The following is a 16537-nucleotide window of genomic DNA, read 5'->3' as shown; positions in this document are numbered from 1 at the left end:
AAGGCAAGTAAGATGATCAGAAAAGGGCATATTTATCATTTAGTTCAGGTCCAGGATGTAGAAGCGGAGTCACCGAGCCTTCAGTCTGTTCCTGTGGTTAATGAGTTCCCAGAGGTATTTCCAAATAAGCTTCCAGGAATTCTGCTAGAGTGGGGGATTGATTTTGCTATTGATTTATTGCCAGATACTCAGCCGATATCCATTCCTCCTTATAGAATGACACCTGCAGAATTGAAGGAATTAAAGGAACAATTGAGGGATTTACTTGAGAAGGGCTTTATTAGGCCTAGTACATCGCCGTGGGGAGCGCCGGTATTATTTGTAAAAAAGAAGGATGGTCTTTGCGAATGTGTATTGATTATAGGCAACTGAATAAAGTGACTAGAAAGAATAAATATCCACTTCCGAGGATTGATGATCTATTTGACCAGTTGCAGGTGCCAATTGTTTTTCGAAAATAGACTTGAGATCGGGGTATCATCAGATTAGGGTGAAGGAGAAAGACATTCCGAAGACGGCATTCAGGACTAGATATGGGCACTTCGAGTTTCGTGTTATGTCATTTGGATTGACTAATGCTCCAGCTGTATTTATGGACTTGATGAACCGGGTATTCAAACCTTTATTAGATCTGTTTGTGATCGTATTTATGGATGATATTTTGGTTTATTCACCGTCAGAGGTTGAGCATGCTGATCATCTATGTACGGTACTTAGAGTTCTTCGGGATAGAAAATTATATGCGAAGTCTTGTAAGTGTCAGTTTTGGTTGAACTCTGTGGCTTTTCTTGGTCACATTATTTTAGATGAAAGTATTAGAGTGGATACTCAAAAGATATTAGAGTGGATACTCAAAAGATAGACGCTGTAAGGAATTGGCCATGGGCCGATGACACCAACAGAGATACGTAGTTTCCTAGGCCTGGAAAGATATTGCAGGAGGTTCGTAGAGGGATTTTCTTCTCTTTCAGCCCCACTGACAAAGCTGACTCAAAAATCAGCTAAGTTTCAGTGGACAGATGCTTGTGAGCGGAGCTTCTAGACATTGAAGGATAAGTTGACTTCAGCACCCGTCTTGACTCTTCCAGAGGGAAAAGATGCTTATGTGATATATTGTGACACTTCGGGTGTCAGATTGGGCTGTGTATTGATGCAACACGGTAAGATTATTGCTTATGCCTCTAGACAGTTAAGGAAGCACGAGAAGAATTACCCGACACATGATCTTGAGTTGGCTGCAGTGATTTATGCTTTGAAAATGTGGAGGCACTACCTATACGGTGTCCATGTTGATATATGTACTAATCATAAAAGCCTTCAGTACATTTTTAAGCAGAAAGAGTTGAACTTGCGCCAGAGACGATGGCTAGAGTTGCTAAAAGATTATGACATTGATAATTTGTACTATCCTGGGAAGGCAAATATAGTAGCCGACACCCTTAATCGTAAATCCATGGGTAGCTTATCATACTTGTTGCTAGAGAAAAGAGAGATGGCTCGAGAAGTTCGTCAGTTAGCTAACCTTGGAGTTCGGTTGTTGGACTCAGATGATATAGGGGTTACTATCCAGGATACAACGATGTCATCTTTGGTAGCTAAGATAAAGGAGCGTCAGTACGAGGATCCTATTTTAGCTCATTATCGAGACACAACTCCTCAGAAAGAAAAGACATATTTTATGATCACAGGAGATGGAGTTCTCAGGTATCAAAGTAGACTATGTGTCTCTAATGTTGTAGGATTCCGTCAGTAGGTTATGGGGGAAGCTCATTATTCTCGCTATTCTATCCATCCGGGCACAACAAAGATGTATCGTGATATTAAAGAAGTGTATTAGTGGGATGGTATGAAGAAATATATAGTGGAATTTGTCACTCAGTGTCCTAATTGCCAACAAGTTAAGATAGAGCACCAGAAGCTCGAAGGTTTATTATAGGCCATTGATATTTCGACATGGAAGTGGGAGGTAATTAATATGGACTTTGTTACGGGCTTTCCCGTACTCAGCATAAGTACGATTCAATATGGGTCATAGTTGATAGACTTACAAAGTCATCCCATTTCGTACCTGTCAGAACAACTTATTCGGTTGAGGATTATGTGAAGCTCTACCTTAAATAAATTGTATGACTTCATGGTGTTCCTACATCCATCATTTCAGATAGAGGAGCGCAGTTCACAGCTAATTTCTGGAGATCTTTCCAGAAAGGATTGGGGACTCAGGTGAGTCTTAGTACCACATTTCACCCTCAGACAGATAAATAGGCTGAGCGTACTATATAGACACTTGAGGATATGCTGAGAGCTTGTGTGATTGATTTCCGAGGTAGCTGGGATGATCATTTGCCCCTTATCGAGTTTGCATATAATAATAGCTACCATTCCAGTATCCAGATGGCCCCTTATGAGGCTTTATACAGGCGGAAGTGCAGGTCACCCATAGGATGGTTTGATGTTGGAGAGAATCAGCTGATAGGCCCAGACTTGATACAACACGCAGTCTATAAGGTAAAAGTGATTCAGGAAAGATTACTAGCAGCATAGAGTCAACATAAATCTTATGCAGATAATCGACGACGTAAATTAGAGTTCGAGGCGGGCAATTATGTCTTCCTGAAGATCTCGCCTATGAAGGGAGTGATGAGATTTGGCAGGAAGGATAAACTAAGCCCTCAATACATTGGGCCATACAAAATCGTTCGTACAGTGGATAGGGTAGCATAAGAGTTAGAGTTGCCTTCCAATCTGGAGTCTGTACATCCAGCGTTCAATGTGTTCATGCTCCGTAAGTGCATAGGATATCCCTCGAGAGTCGTACCAGTAGATGATGTCCAGGTGACTGAACAGTTATCATACGAGGAAACCCAGTGGCTATATTAGATAGACAAGTTCGTAGATTAAGAACCAAAGATGTAGCTTCGGTAAAAGTACATTGGAGGAACAAGAATACTGAAGAGATGACTTGGGAAGTTGAGAAAGATATGAGGTCTAGATATCCTCACTTGTTTCTGCTTTCAGAGGAGATTCAGACTGAGACATCGCCGCCTCCAGGTGTGTAGTATGTTGTTAATTACTGTCATTGATTGTGTGGGACCATTGTTGTTATTGATTGTTATCGCACCGTATTGTTTGGTTTACTGCGTGGCAGGTTAGTAGTTGTACAGTTATAGAGGAGACTCTGCCGAAATTTCTGTAAGATCCCTGAGAGTTTAACATTCGAGGACGAATGTTTCTAAGAGGGGAAGGATGTTACATCTCATAGTTTTGTATGTTAAGATTCGTCGTATGTTAGTTGACCCCGTCTTGGACCTCGGGATTATTTTCGAGTTATACGATATTAGACATGCTATTGTTACATCTCGTATTTTCATTCAACATATATGTTATACCCCATTTTAACCGGGTTAGAGCGGAGTACAACATATTGGTGATTCCTAAATTGCTTTGTTTTAAGGAGTCGCCACCTAATTGATTTTAAGGTGAATTAGGGCACCTAATTATTAACTAAGGTAAAGCTAGCTAAACCTCCGTTAATAGTCTGCTTAACTAGTGTGATTCTAGGTAAGGGTTCTATATTATCCTAAAGGGAAGGAGTTAGGCATCCTTTAGAATCCGTTAACTACGGTTATCCGGCCAAACTTAGGTTAATTAACTAAGATTAAACATGGTGTTTAAATTTTAAGAAAAAATAGCTTGTAAAATATAGTAATGCTATCTGAACTAATTTATAGGAAAATATAATAACTTGCATGAAAGAAATGCTTTTTTTTTAAAATGAGACTTATAAATGCCGTTAAAACTTTGAATGAAAATAGTGCTGCTATTATAAAATAAGACTCACAAAATATATATATATATATAATAATTTGCCTAAAAGAAGATTTTAAATGCCATTTAAAATAAAATTTATAAAAGTTGATAAGGCTTTAAATAAAGATGCCATCTAGAATGAGATTTGTAGAAAATATAATAATCTGCATAAAAGGAAACTTGAAATGCATTTAAAATAAACTTATAGATGTTGCAAAGATTTTAATGCTATTTAAAATAAAATTTGCACAAAATATATATAAATAGAAGAAAATGCGGATTTATGCAGTGTTTTAATAAATATTTGAAACAACTCGAATGATAAAATATTAATTGATTCTTTTGCAGTTTAAGAGCATAAGCAAAATAAAAAATAGCTAATGTGAATTTTAAATGAAACTTATATTGTATCAATATGATGATATGGAAATGCCAAGACTTATTTTCTTTAAATATGATGGAAAAAGGATTTCCTTTCTTTTTATTAACTTTGTTAATCATGCTTAGCTAAAATGATGTGTGATTGATTCCGAATTTGAAGAGTTATTTATAAAATATACTTGAATTCATTTTTGGCATATCCACCACATTTCCAATTTTAAGATAATAAAGAGACAAAAGGAGTCCTTTGATTTAAAACATGTGCTCGTGCTATTTGAAAAGTTAATTATTCTAATAAAAATAAATATTATAAATACTATGAAAAATTTAACAAAAAGGGAAGAAATCTTAGGTAATTAACTATTGATTTTCCTTAAGTTAACTACCCTTATCCCAAAACTAAACCCACTAATTTACTAGAATTCCTCTAAGTCGAGAAACAAAAGAAAAAAAAAAAAAAAACAAAAAGAGTTAGTTGCATAATACAAATCAAATGCACAAAATGAAATAAAGGAGCAAAAGGTATTAAAAATGGGCCCAGCCCACTTTAGGGCTGCTGATTGGGCTATTGGTCCAGAAGATTTCATTTTTTTGCTGCGGATGGATTGAATGACGGACGACTCGGGAGAAATTACGTTGGGCTTTTAGCCCAACATCGAATGCGGCAGGGAAACGAGTCTCTCGGACTCGTACGCGAGGTTCATGCAAAGAAATGAAAGAACGAGATTAGTATATGGCCAATGAAGTTAAGCACATAAAAATATAAATTCAAAACAAATCCTTCGATTATATATATATACCATGTATATCCAAGTGTATTTCATGGACATACTTCACTATACATTTATATATAGATTTCAACTGAAATATGCTTGCAACGAACACACAAAATTTGAACAAAACCAAACTGAATATGATAACGTCACGTACATGGGACTACTTTACGAGCAGGTTCACAAGGCAAAAGGGAAAAGAAATTCTTGGGCATGTCATATGGTTCAAACAAAACGAACATACCAATCTACACATACTAACAAACTTGCGGACTAAGCATGATCTGATGAACAGTTGTAAAATCTAAGAGAAACAGGAGGCGAAGATATTTCTTATTCTGAATGAAACATATTCGAGTCGTTATCAATCTTTCTTTCATTTATAACTTCCAGAAAGAATCAGAAACCAAAAATCTGGAAATCCATTTACTTGCAAAGATATAGAAAATTAACACATGACATGATGCTTTAAAGGAAGGTAGCCTTCGAAGATTGATGGTAGTACCTAGGATGGTACCTAGAATAGAACCAAAATTATTTCCAGATCTTAATTTAGCTTGCCAGATTGGATACAAGCGGAATAACTTCTGTATTTTAGGTGAACATTTCCAAATTCAAGCTAAGTCACCCCTTTCCAGATTCAGTCCAAGTGTACAACCCCTTTTCAATGTAAAAGGCAATAGCAGCAATGCAACCAGTAGGAAAAGGTTCCAAATGTTCATGAAATTTCAAATGTTAATCTTTCATTCCCAAGTTACCTTTTGAAAATAACAGTTCTTTGACCTTATTCACAAAGCTATTCTCTTTTGGATATACAAAAATGAGGCACTGCTTCCAGTTCTCAGGCTAATTCAAAGAGAAGTAAACTAATAAAGGGAAAGAAAGCAAACAATGGTCATACCATGAAAGACTGTATTCAATTTAAAAGAAACATCAAGGATTAAACCCATAAGCAACTGGCAGATAACAGCAAAGTAAGGAGACAGCCCGAGAATACTATAATAACCTGACTCAGAATTACAATAATCTTAGTGTCCATTTTGAAAGATAAATATAGCCATCGATTGCTTATCTACTCCAAAAGAAATCACTAATCCTTTAAGTATAACAGGTCCAAACTCGAAAATACAGTAGGCATGGAAAGTTGCAACATGATACCAGCAAAACAATTATAGTCCTAGGTATTAGGCAAGAGATCTTGATCAAGTAGGCTACAACATTGCAGATGACTCATCATACGAGTTTAACCACAAAAGACCAACTTAGAATGACGTATGCCGACTGGACTGAATCATGATACAACTAACAATAATAACGTAGCAGTCTCAGGAGACTTCTACACCAAGCAAGATCTACTGACTGTACTAATAATGTGTTAAATCATACTAAATCCATTTTACAAATTATAGATGACTGAAACCAATTAAAAGCGAACAGAAACAGGTACCAATGAATTTCCCAGGGGTTATGCTAAACTACAAAAGACTCAAGTAACCGAAAGATACCAAATACGAGTCCTATTTCAAATTATAGTATGTTAACTCATATTATAATATACTGATAATGATAGTAATATGCTGAAATGAACCTGCTTGTGGATACTTAAAGCATAAAGAAAGAAGGAAACAACATCATTTTAACCTTACGCGTAATTCTCTACAATCTGCTGATACATTTCGATCTTAGCAAAAGAGAAAAAAATACAAATGCTCGGCAATTAACACGAAAATACTACTCATGCTTTCACACACAATTGAAGGTAACTAGACATCCATTTCACAATGAGGGTCAAATTCTGATCCAATGACAGTCGTGAGAGCCAAAATAGACACTAATAAAACAGGGAATTACTGAACTGGGAATTAAACACTGAATAAACATGAATCTCTAGGTATCCTAAACTGTCAAACCGAAATCAAATTGACTAAACAAAAACACGCCTAAGACTATCATGCGATTAAACTGAAAATGAGCCCGCCACGACAACTAGCGTGTATGGACACACACACACTTGTCAAACAATATACTGAAGCCAAACCAAACTAAAAGGGAAGTTATTCACCTCTTCGGAGTGCAGCGAAGTGAGGCGCGAGTCTCCGATCTACGCTCGAATTCAAAACAGGTGCCAAAGGTAAAACCAAATAAAATGATGTGGATTTTTGACTTGATATTGAACAATACAGCGAACAAGAATCAATCTTATCTATGGGGATTTTCTATGATTTTTCGAATTTGGAACCTAATTTCTAGGGGATTGCTGCGACTAAAAACAACTTATCATTGGGGAACTTCATGAATCGAGACAGCCCTAGGTTCTTGGGATTTCACCAATCAATAAGAAAAACCGGTTCTAGGGGGATTTCATGAATCGAAAGACCTCGTTCTTGGGGGGTTCTCCCTGATCCGAAAAAATCCTCCCTTAACATGGATGATGAAACCAATATTTATAGACTAATTTTCGTTTGAATTTGAGAGGAGCGGGGACAAGAAGGAGTGGAGTGGCAGAGGAGCGTGGGGGGGACAAGGTGTGGTGTGGTGACAGAGCGTGGGTGTAGCAGGGGGGTGGTGTCAGAGTGTCGGAGAAGGGTGCGAAACGTGGGGGTAACGTGGGTGTGACAGAGATGTTGGGTGTGAGAGGTGAAGTGGAAGTCACGTGGTGAATGGGGGTGTTGATGACGTCGGCGGCGATGGGTGGAGACGGCAGAGGTGGGGGACAGGTGAGTGGAGTGGCGACGGAGTGGATTAGCGGAGGTGGTGGTGCGGAGGTTGGAGGCGGTGATGGACGAGGATGGTGGAGACGAAGGTGTGGTGGCGATGGGGAGGTGGAGAAGACGGCGGAGATGAAGAGGAAAGAGGGGAAGGGATGGTGGTGTAGAGGTAACGATGGGGGCGGAGAAGAGGCGATGATGAAAAATGAGAGGAAACCTAAAAGGTTTCCCCCTTTTTGGACGAAATGGGTCGGACCCAGTCCATAAATGGACTGGGTCAAATTTTTTAGACCGGGTATTAAGAGAATGGACTAGTGAATTGAACCATGGACTAGTCTAAAATTTAAGATAAGCGATATGGGTTAATCAAAAAAATATTAGGAGTTAATCGGACCTTGATTTGGGGTCCGGTAAGTCAAAAATGCGGACCGAGTGCAAGAAATAATTTGGCTTCTAAATTTGAATAAAAGACCTATTTTGATTAGCGATGTACCAAGGGTGCTAGAATATCACTTGGTACGAAAATATGCAATTGTAAAAGACCCAGATAATAAAAATTTATGTTGTTGCAATGACCGTGTAATAATGTTTCAGCAATGAATAAAGCTATCATTTAAAGATGCACGAAAATAAAATGCGATGTGTATGCAGGGGTGGATAAAATACCGAGAAACGCGAGTCTCAATAATATTAAATAACTGTAACGAATGACTAGTGGTAATAATGCTGCTAATAACAATAATACTAATAATTAACAACAACGATAATGATAAATGATGACGGTAATACTGATAATGCTGATGATAACGGTGATAAACATAATAATAGATATAATAATAATAGTAGGTAACAAATATTGACAGTTAATAACAAAATAACAATAGGAATAATGATAATAATTAATAATAATAATACTAACAATAATAATAATAATAATAATAATAATAATAATGACGATAACGATAATAAATAACAATTGTTGATAAAATCAATGATAATAATTAATAATAAAAAATAACGATGGTAATGATGAATAATAATTAATAACAAAAAATAACGCTGATAATAGTGATTAGTAATTAACAATAATAATAATAATAATAATGATAATGGAAATAACAAGAAATGATTAATGACAATTAGTAATAATGGTAATTTAAGAATAATAATAATAGTCGTTAACAATAATAATAATAATAATGATGATAATAATAGTTGTAACAGAATAATGAAACGTCGTCATTGATAGGGACTAACAACTATAGTAAACATAATATATATTATTATTTATTTATTTATTATTATTATTATTTATTTATTTTTATTTTATTTTAAATATTAGAAGCGCAAATATGTATTTCGGAGGAGAGGTGGGACAAAATTGGGTGTCAACAATATACACGACTAAGTTAAGGTTGACGAATCCACTCAAAAGTGAGACATGAGATTTGGGTAAATAAAAACGAGCGGCTTGCTTACCTGACGTGTCTGCTTCACCTACTTACTTCCCGTCCTACTTACTTTAGCTACTTGATACATATCTTAACTACGAATTAAGGATGAGACGCGTGTTAAATTCAATGGCCAGCAAGTGACACCAATTGAATTAAGCAAATAGGTGCATCACCTACTTTTTTAAAAAGGAAAGGACCAGATTTTTTCTCAATTTAAAAGGAAAGAAGCACCTTTTATAGATCAGATTAGTATCTCTTTCTCCCCCACTTTATACCCATGACCCTTAGACATAAAAATATCCATAGAAGCTCCTCCAAGGCAGGCCACTCCAATCTCCCTCAAACCTTAAGTGATTTTGTTTTTTCAAGTTCTAGTTGGAGGGAAACTTAAAAGTTGAAGAACCAAATCAGGAGTTGAGTTCTTCATCAAGCAAGGTGAGTACTGCCCTATTTCATCCTCTTTTATTCTATAAAAGTGGAGAAATATGTTTCATAATAGTAAGAACTCGTGGAACGGTGATTGGAAGCCGTGAGTTCAAATTATTCGATTCGTAGTGAATTGTTTTGGACTATTTTGTGGACTGTTTCGTGCTCTGTTTCATTTTCCTCTTTTTCTACTATTTCTATGGAGTTTGGAAGGATAAAGGGTGTGGAGAAACGCCACATAATGGTAGGTTTGTGGGCTGCTCGCTCGTCATTACGTTTCAGGTTGTTTGACATTAGTATAATTATTGTTTTGTGCAGAGTAAACCTGTAGGAGCTGCTCTTGTTGTGATTTATTTGAGGGCTACTAATCAAGTTAAGGTTTTGCGTCCTCTTTATGTATATAAGATTGCTGGAGCTTTACGTATGTTGGTTTATTAAGAACTTGTGAAGCGTCGACTAGAAGTCGTAATCTAGAGTTGAATGTTGTTCTAATGGATTGTGGAGATTGTTCTTGTTTTTTTTAAGGGATGAACTTGTGGTTGTTGGATGTTGTTGATGTTGTTATTAAATTCTGGAAAGAAGAGGGATTTAAAACTATTGTTGTTTAATCACAAACCGAGCTTGCCGCTCGTTGTACCATTATTTGAATTGTTGGAATTGTTCTTACATTTTTAAGAGGTTGAATGGATAGAATTGGTTGTTGATATTGTTAATATTGTTGTTTGGTGCTGTATTGAATTCGGGGAAGTGCTGCCCAAATTTTTCGTAAGAGAGCTACTAGCTTAGAAATGTGTTTTGAGTTCTTCCATGACATTAACCATAGTTCTAATACCTTGATGTAGGTTGAAGTACTACGGGCAGTATCTATTGAGTCGTTAACAACAAAGGTATATTAAGGCTATCCTTCCTTTCATTTAGGCATGATCCTTATGATATGAGTGAACGAGCGAATGAACGAACTTCCATATCACTCTACTCTTAGAAGCATTAGGAGTACTATCTTTGAAGTTCCTGTACCCCTTTTATGATTATTCTTTCTATTCATGGGTCTTGAGATTACGTATATTGATGATATTAGCTCAAAGATGTTTATCGGAGGTAGCACGACTTTATGTCACTCCGACAGTTCTATTTATTCATCTTACTTATGCATTGCATTCATTTAAACATATGCACATTGACTCATGACCATAAGGCGTTATATATGTGTATATTATATGTATATGGGGTATGGGGAAAGGGATAGGCATTATATACGCATCACCACCTGATTAGTTGGTATACGATGATGATGATGCCCACAGAGGGGCCGACATGATATGATATATGGATCGGACTGCACGTTCCGCAACACTAACATGTATGGATCGGGCTGTACGTTCCACAACACTAACAGTTATATTATGATATATGTATTTGAGTTTTGAAAGAAAGCATGCAAATCATATGCCCTCAGATGCACTTTCAGTTATATAGAGTTATACAGACACTTCCAGATGTACAATCACACAGATGTATTCAAATATATGGATTAGCCTTTATGTCTCAGATTCCTTTTAATGATTCTTACGTATATGTTGCTTTTATGCCTTACATACTCGGTACATTATTCATACTGACTCCTCTATTGCTTGGGGGGCTGCGTTCATGCCCGCAGGTTTAGGTAGACAGACAGACGGTCCAGCTCGGTAGGACTTCCATCAAGCAATAGTCAGTGCGGTCCACTTGGTCCGGAGCTACAGTCTATTTTAGTATGCTATTTTGATGTACATATATGGGTATGACGGGGCCTTGTCCCGTCCTTTCTACAGCTTGTACTCCTCTAGAGGTCTGTAGATAGTTGTATGTAGTATGGATGTCATTTAGCCTTGTCGGCTTCTATTTTGTTGTACAGTGGCCTAGTCGGCTTGCACTGTTGTTTCCAGCATGTTTGTATATATGTTTAGGAGTTTTGATGCGTAGTTCATTGTGCTGTTTCCACAGAAGTCAGTATAGTTTAGTTATGAGTTATTCAGTGAGATCCAGGTACAAGGATGGGAGTGTCAGACAAGTAGAACTCGGGCACTCGTCATGACTCATCGGTTTTGGGTCGTGACACCTGAGATATATCCACTACTTTGGTGCAATTGGTTGTTGGACCCCTTATGTCCTTGCATGAAAACTGGGTTCGAGTCTGGCTATAGCAGTTTCGTTTCTACTTTTTTGTTGAATTTGTTTTGTAGATTCTCTACAAATAAAATAATAAGCCTACATTCTTTTATTTTTTATTATATATTCTTTAGTCCTCTCTCAAACCCCCCCCCCCCCCCCCCCAAGAAGCCCCAAATCAAATATTTTTCCCATTCTAAACTCATTCTCCTTCTTCCAATGTTGAACTTTATACTTTATACTATTTTACTAATACCTTATCATAATTATTAAGTTTTCAAAGAGTTGCACGCCAAACTTTTACAGTAACAATTGACATGTCAATATTAAGGCATTTGGTCATTAGTGCCCCTCTGCGTCAAAATCCCGGGTCCGCTTCTGCATATATAAGTTAAAATCCATTTTCAGGACAAACTTGCCAGCTTATGAACAAAGTTCCACTATACATATTGGCATGGCATTTACAACAACAACATACCCAGTGAAATCTCACAATGTGGGGAAAGGGTAAAGTGTACGCAGACCTTACCCTACCTTGGGGGTAGACATATTGGCATGGCATTTGCAGCACTATTTATGAGATCCTCATTTGTTTCAAGCAAGTGTTGACACCCAATTTTATCCCGCCTTCCCCAAAGTATCTATTTACGCTTCTAATATTTTTAGCAACTTAAGAAATAAATATTTATATTTTACTATGATTATTAACTTTTATTAATAGCAGCGTTTCATTATCCTATTGTAGTCACTACTGTTATTATCTTTTATTTTATTACCGTTACTACTACCACTATTATCATTATTATTATTATTATTATTATTTTGTTATTATTATTATTACCAGTATTATTATAATTCGCATTTTTATCATTTTGGCATTTTTACCATCCTATGCACACGCATCACATTTATTTTCGCACAATTAAATAATAGCGTTTATTTACTGTTGAACTTTAAAAAATATTTTCGCACGACTATTATGATGTCATATAATTTTATTTTATCCGGGCACTAATAAATACATACTTTTATATTAGGTAATATTTTAGCACACGTTAGTATACAATTATTTAAAATAGATCTTTTATCTAAATTTAGAAGCCAAATTATTTCTTTCATTCAGCCAATATTAGCCCAAACCCGAGTCCAATCAATCCACATTATTTTTTCGAACCAGCCCATTGTCATCTAAAATAATACCCAACCCAAAAATTACCAGCACTCCATCAACCCACTACCCGCCAACCCGATCGGCCCACGTTTTAATTCACCCATCCAGCCCATTATCCACCGTCCGACCCGGCCCACACCACATTATTCATCTTCTAAACCTAACCCACCCGCCGCCTCCTCTTCTTTTCCCTTTCACCTTCTCTCTCTCTCTCTCCCTCTCCATTCTCGGTAAAACCCTAGCCCTCTTTAGCCGCGGACAGATTTGCCTGTCCATTTCTACACTAAACTTGTCTCTACATCTGATTACCTGCATATGTCTGTGTTGAAAGAGAGAGGTTCTCCCGTTCTGGCTCCAAGACGCACGAAAATCTTCAAAGAGCAGAGAAAAATCGGTCCTTTTGAGCAAAAATCTGACCAAATCACGTGAAGGTCTACAAGTTCGTCCAAAAAATCTTCCAACGGGCATTCTTGATTCAAGGTTTGAACCCTTAATTCAAAATCCCGCCCAGAAACCTTGAATCGTAGCAAACCCTAATCCTATCATATAAATACAAACGCATGCGTCTATTTTGAGGGGAGAGAAATGGAAGCCGCCTTAACCCCCTAGAGAATATTAGTTTTTCTTTTAGTCTCAATATTTCTAAATATCCATTCTAAATACCAAATCATTTTGTTCTCGTTTGCCCCCTGTTATTATCACATCCGAGTCTACGCAAACTCGGAGGTCGTAGCTGTTTCGAGGGTATATCGGAGATCCCGCACCCACTTCGCTGCACTTGAAAAAGGTAATTCTCCCTTCCCCTTTTTATTTTCTGCCTCATCGATGTTTCTTTAGTTGTGGTGTAGTTTAAAACATGCTGATTAGTTAGGTTTATTTAGTTTAATGGATAGGTCTGTTTGTATGTTGATATTAATTCGGACTTAATCAGTCTTGTATGATAGTTTAGTTGTTGAGTTAGTTCTATTTATGTGATTACATATGTTAGGAGTGAGAGCCGGTTTAAACGTGTGAGTTATGTTTTCTTACTTAGTTCGAGCTGTTTTAATCAAGTGGTCTTACATATGTTGGCCTAATGTGTGTGGGCTCATGTAAAGTGTAAAAGAGCATGCTGTTTCTACTCTCGCCTGAGCATACTGTCCATTAGAAATTTGTCTGCCTGTGTAAATGATTAGTATGATTATATTATGCTCGCTGTGATATCTTGTTTGGTCAGAATTGCCAAAATACTTACGTAGCATTGTTTGATAGCTTACCAGATCCCTGTAGGACTCTGTAAGTGGCTGTTTGGTATTTGGTAGCGTAAACTCGTCTTAAGCATGTATATGTCAATATGCTATTATTCAAAAGAGATAATATTTCAAAATGATGTTTGGCCTCAGGAAGTTTGAAGTTTGTTGTATGTTAAACCTTTTATGACAACTTGCATACCAGTTTGTATAAGTCTGCCTGGGTCTAAAAAAAATTATGTTCATGAAGACTAAAAGATGAGTGATTTGAGTCGTAAAACTGATCAGGACTTTCGTATGCTTTTAATGACTCTGTCTAAACTATATAGCTGGTGTCGTTAATATATTATTGGTTTTAGTATCTAAGGAATCTCAGAACACGTTTCCTTAAATAAATAAAAGTATTTAAGCTCAGTTCTGCTCCTTAACACTGTGTTTGAAGCTTTGTACATACAAAATATGTTAACAATGGGTTTTCTAGTTCATCTAGGTTCCCTTGTTTGTCTAACTGAGTTTAAACTATGTTGAATTGCCTAGAAGGCCCCCTACCTCTAGGTGTTAATGAACAACCAAAACCTGTGTATGGCATGTATGCTGTTTGATTTCCTTTTTTTTTTTTTTTTTTGTGCATCATCCCCCTTTGTGATCCTATCCCTTAATTTAGCTCATTTAATTCTTTGCATGCTCTGATGTTTTCTTTGTCTTTGAATTCGTGGGAATCAGTTTCGGTACAAGGCTGTTTCTGCTTTCGTATGTGATCCTCTTGTTCTTGCTACTCATTTCCTTCAGTTCCCTCACGTTTGAGCCAAGCAAAATTCAATAGATTAAGAGCGTATTTGGTTCGGTTAAGTAGTCTATTTCCTTCAAGTTTAAGTAGGAGTTTAGTTTAGCTGGTAATTAAAGATGCATATTTCAATCCCTTTCCTCTTTTATCTTAGCATAGGACGGATACAACAGTGAGTTCTTTGTGTGTGTCCATTCTCTAGTCTGCTATGAATGGTCATGCAAATTATAGTGCAAGTAATTTATCTCTTGGAATGTAAAATTTAAGTGTTCTGTCTCGTTGAATCGAAAGTAGGAATAAGAATATAAGTAGCATGTTGTATTATAGGCAGTAGGTGTTTTCATATGGGAAGTAGGTATATATATGTGTATATTTAGAGTATGCTTTGATTAAATACATTTATGGGGAGATTGGTCGGTCATTATGGATTAAGCTTGAACCCTCCCCGGTGTTAGCCATGCCTGGGATTCATGAAATCCCTTGGAACTTGTGCAACATTGGGAAGACGGGGGCAAGAGCTTTCCAATATTAACCTTCTAAGTATCCTTATGAATGTGTATACACGAAATATACTAAAATATACATAGTATATACATAATCCTCTGGTCTGTTTTGAATTTACATTATATATGTTTAGCTTTATTTATTGAGCACATACTAATCCTTTTCTTTCGTTTTTATGCATGATCACCGCATACGAGTCCAAGGGACTCGTCTCCCGCCGCATTCGGTGTTGGGCTAAATCCCAACAAAACATTCTTCTCGTGTCCAGCCCATCCGCAGCAATATATAAAAAAAATATTATTGGGTCAAAACCCAACAGCAGCAACAGATCGCAGCAGCCCTAGAATGGGCCAAGCCCATTTAAACTTCTTATTTCCGTGGCTCTATTTTGTTTGCGTATTTGATTGTTTTGACTAACACTTTGTCACATTTTATTTTCTTAACTTAGATGAATCCTAATGAATTAGTGGAGTTAGTTTTAGTGTAATGAATAGTTAATTTAAGAAAAAAAAGAAAGACCACAATCACTTTTAAAAAAGATCAACCTTTTATTCTCTATAAACATTTGGATTTGCAACTCCGCATAAACATGCATTTGGATCCCCAAGTTTTTTTTTAGTAGCATCAACTTGTTTCTGTCTTTGAGGTTACTATTTTACCTGTTGAAGTGAAAGCAAAACAGAAGGTAGAGAAAAAGGAATTAAGTCCGATTTCAAATTATTCTATAAGTTTTCTTTTGTAGTCTAAGTTTTATAGTTAATTTTATATAAAAGCATTAAACGATCATTCTAGTAACGGCTATAGATGATTTTTTTTTCTCAAATTTAATTTAAATACTTACCTTTCAAATAAAGCCCAATTTTCCATAAAAGAGAAATAGTTATATTTTTAAACTACTTTCCATATAACAAAAGAGCTAATTTGCTTATTGCCTTCTTGACTTTATTTGATCACTTAATGAATTTAAGCAATTTAAATCAATTAATACCTCGCCATTTGAGTTCTTTCGAATATTTATAGAAACGCTGCACAAACCCGCATTTTCTTTTACTTATATGCAAATTATTATATTTTCTGCAAGCCTTATTTTAAAATAGCATTAGTATATTTTCATTTAAAGCTGTATCAGCATTTATAAGTCTTATTTTA

General features: G+C 36.3%; 1 long non-coding RNA gene across 1 annotated transcript; it reads left to right on the top strand.

The window, feature by feature from the left end:
- The first annotated feature begins 9365 nt into the window (after positions 1 to 9365).
- LOC132602404 (uncharacterized) lies at positions 9366 to 11765 on the top strand. The gene is made up of 3 exons (XR_009567769.1): positions 9366 to 9561; positions 10395 to 10439; positions 11210 to 11765. It is a non-coding gene; the product is annotated as an uncharacterized LOC132602404 (long non-coding RNA).
- The last annotated feature ends 4772 nt before the right edge of the window (positions 11766 to 16537 follow it).

Source organism: Lycium barbarum, chromosome 7 (assembly GCF_019175385.1).
Source record: "Lycium barbarum isolate Lr01 chromosome 7, ASM1917538v2, whole genome shotgun sequence".
Classification (NCBI taxonomy): domain Eukaryota; kingdom Viridiplantae; phylum Streptophyta; class Magnoliopsida; order Solanales; family Solanaceae; genus Lycium; species Lycium barbarum.
The sequence above is the reverse complement of the archived record's forward strand: the minus strand, read 5'-3'. Positions and strand labels throughout refer to the sequence as shown.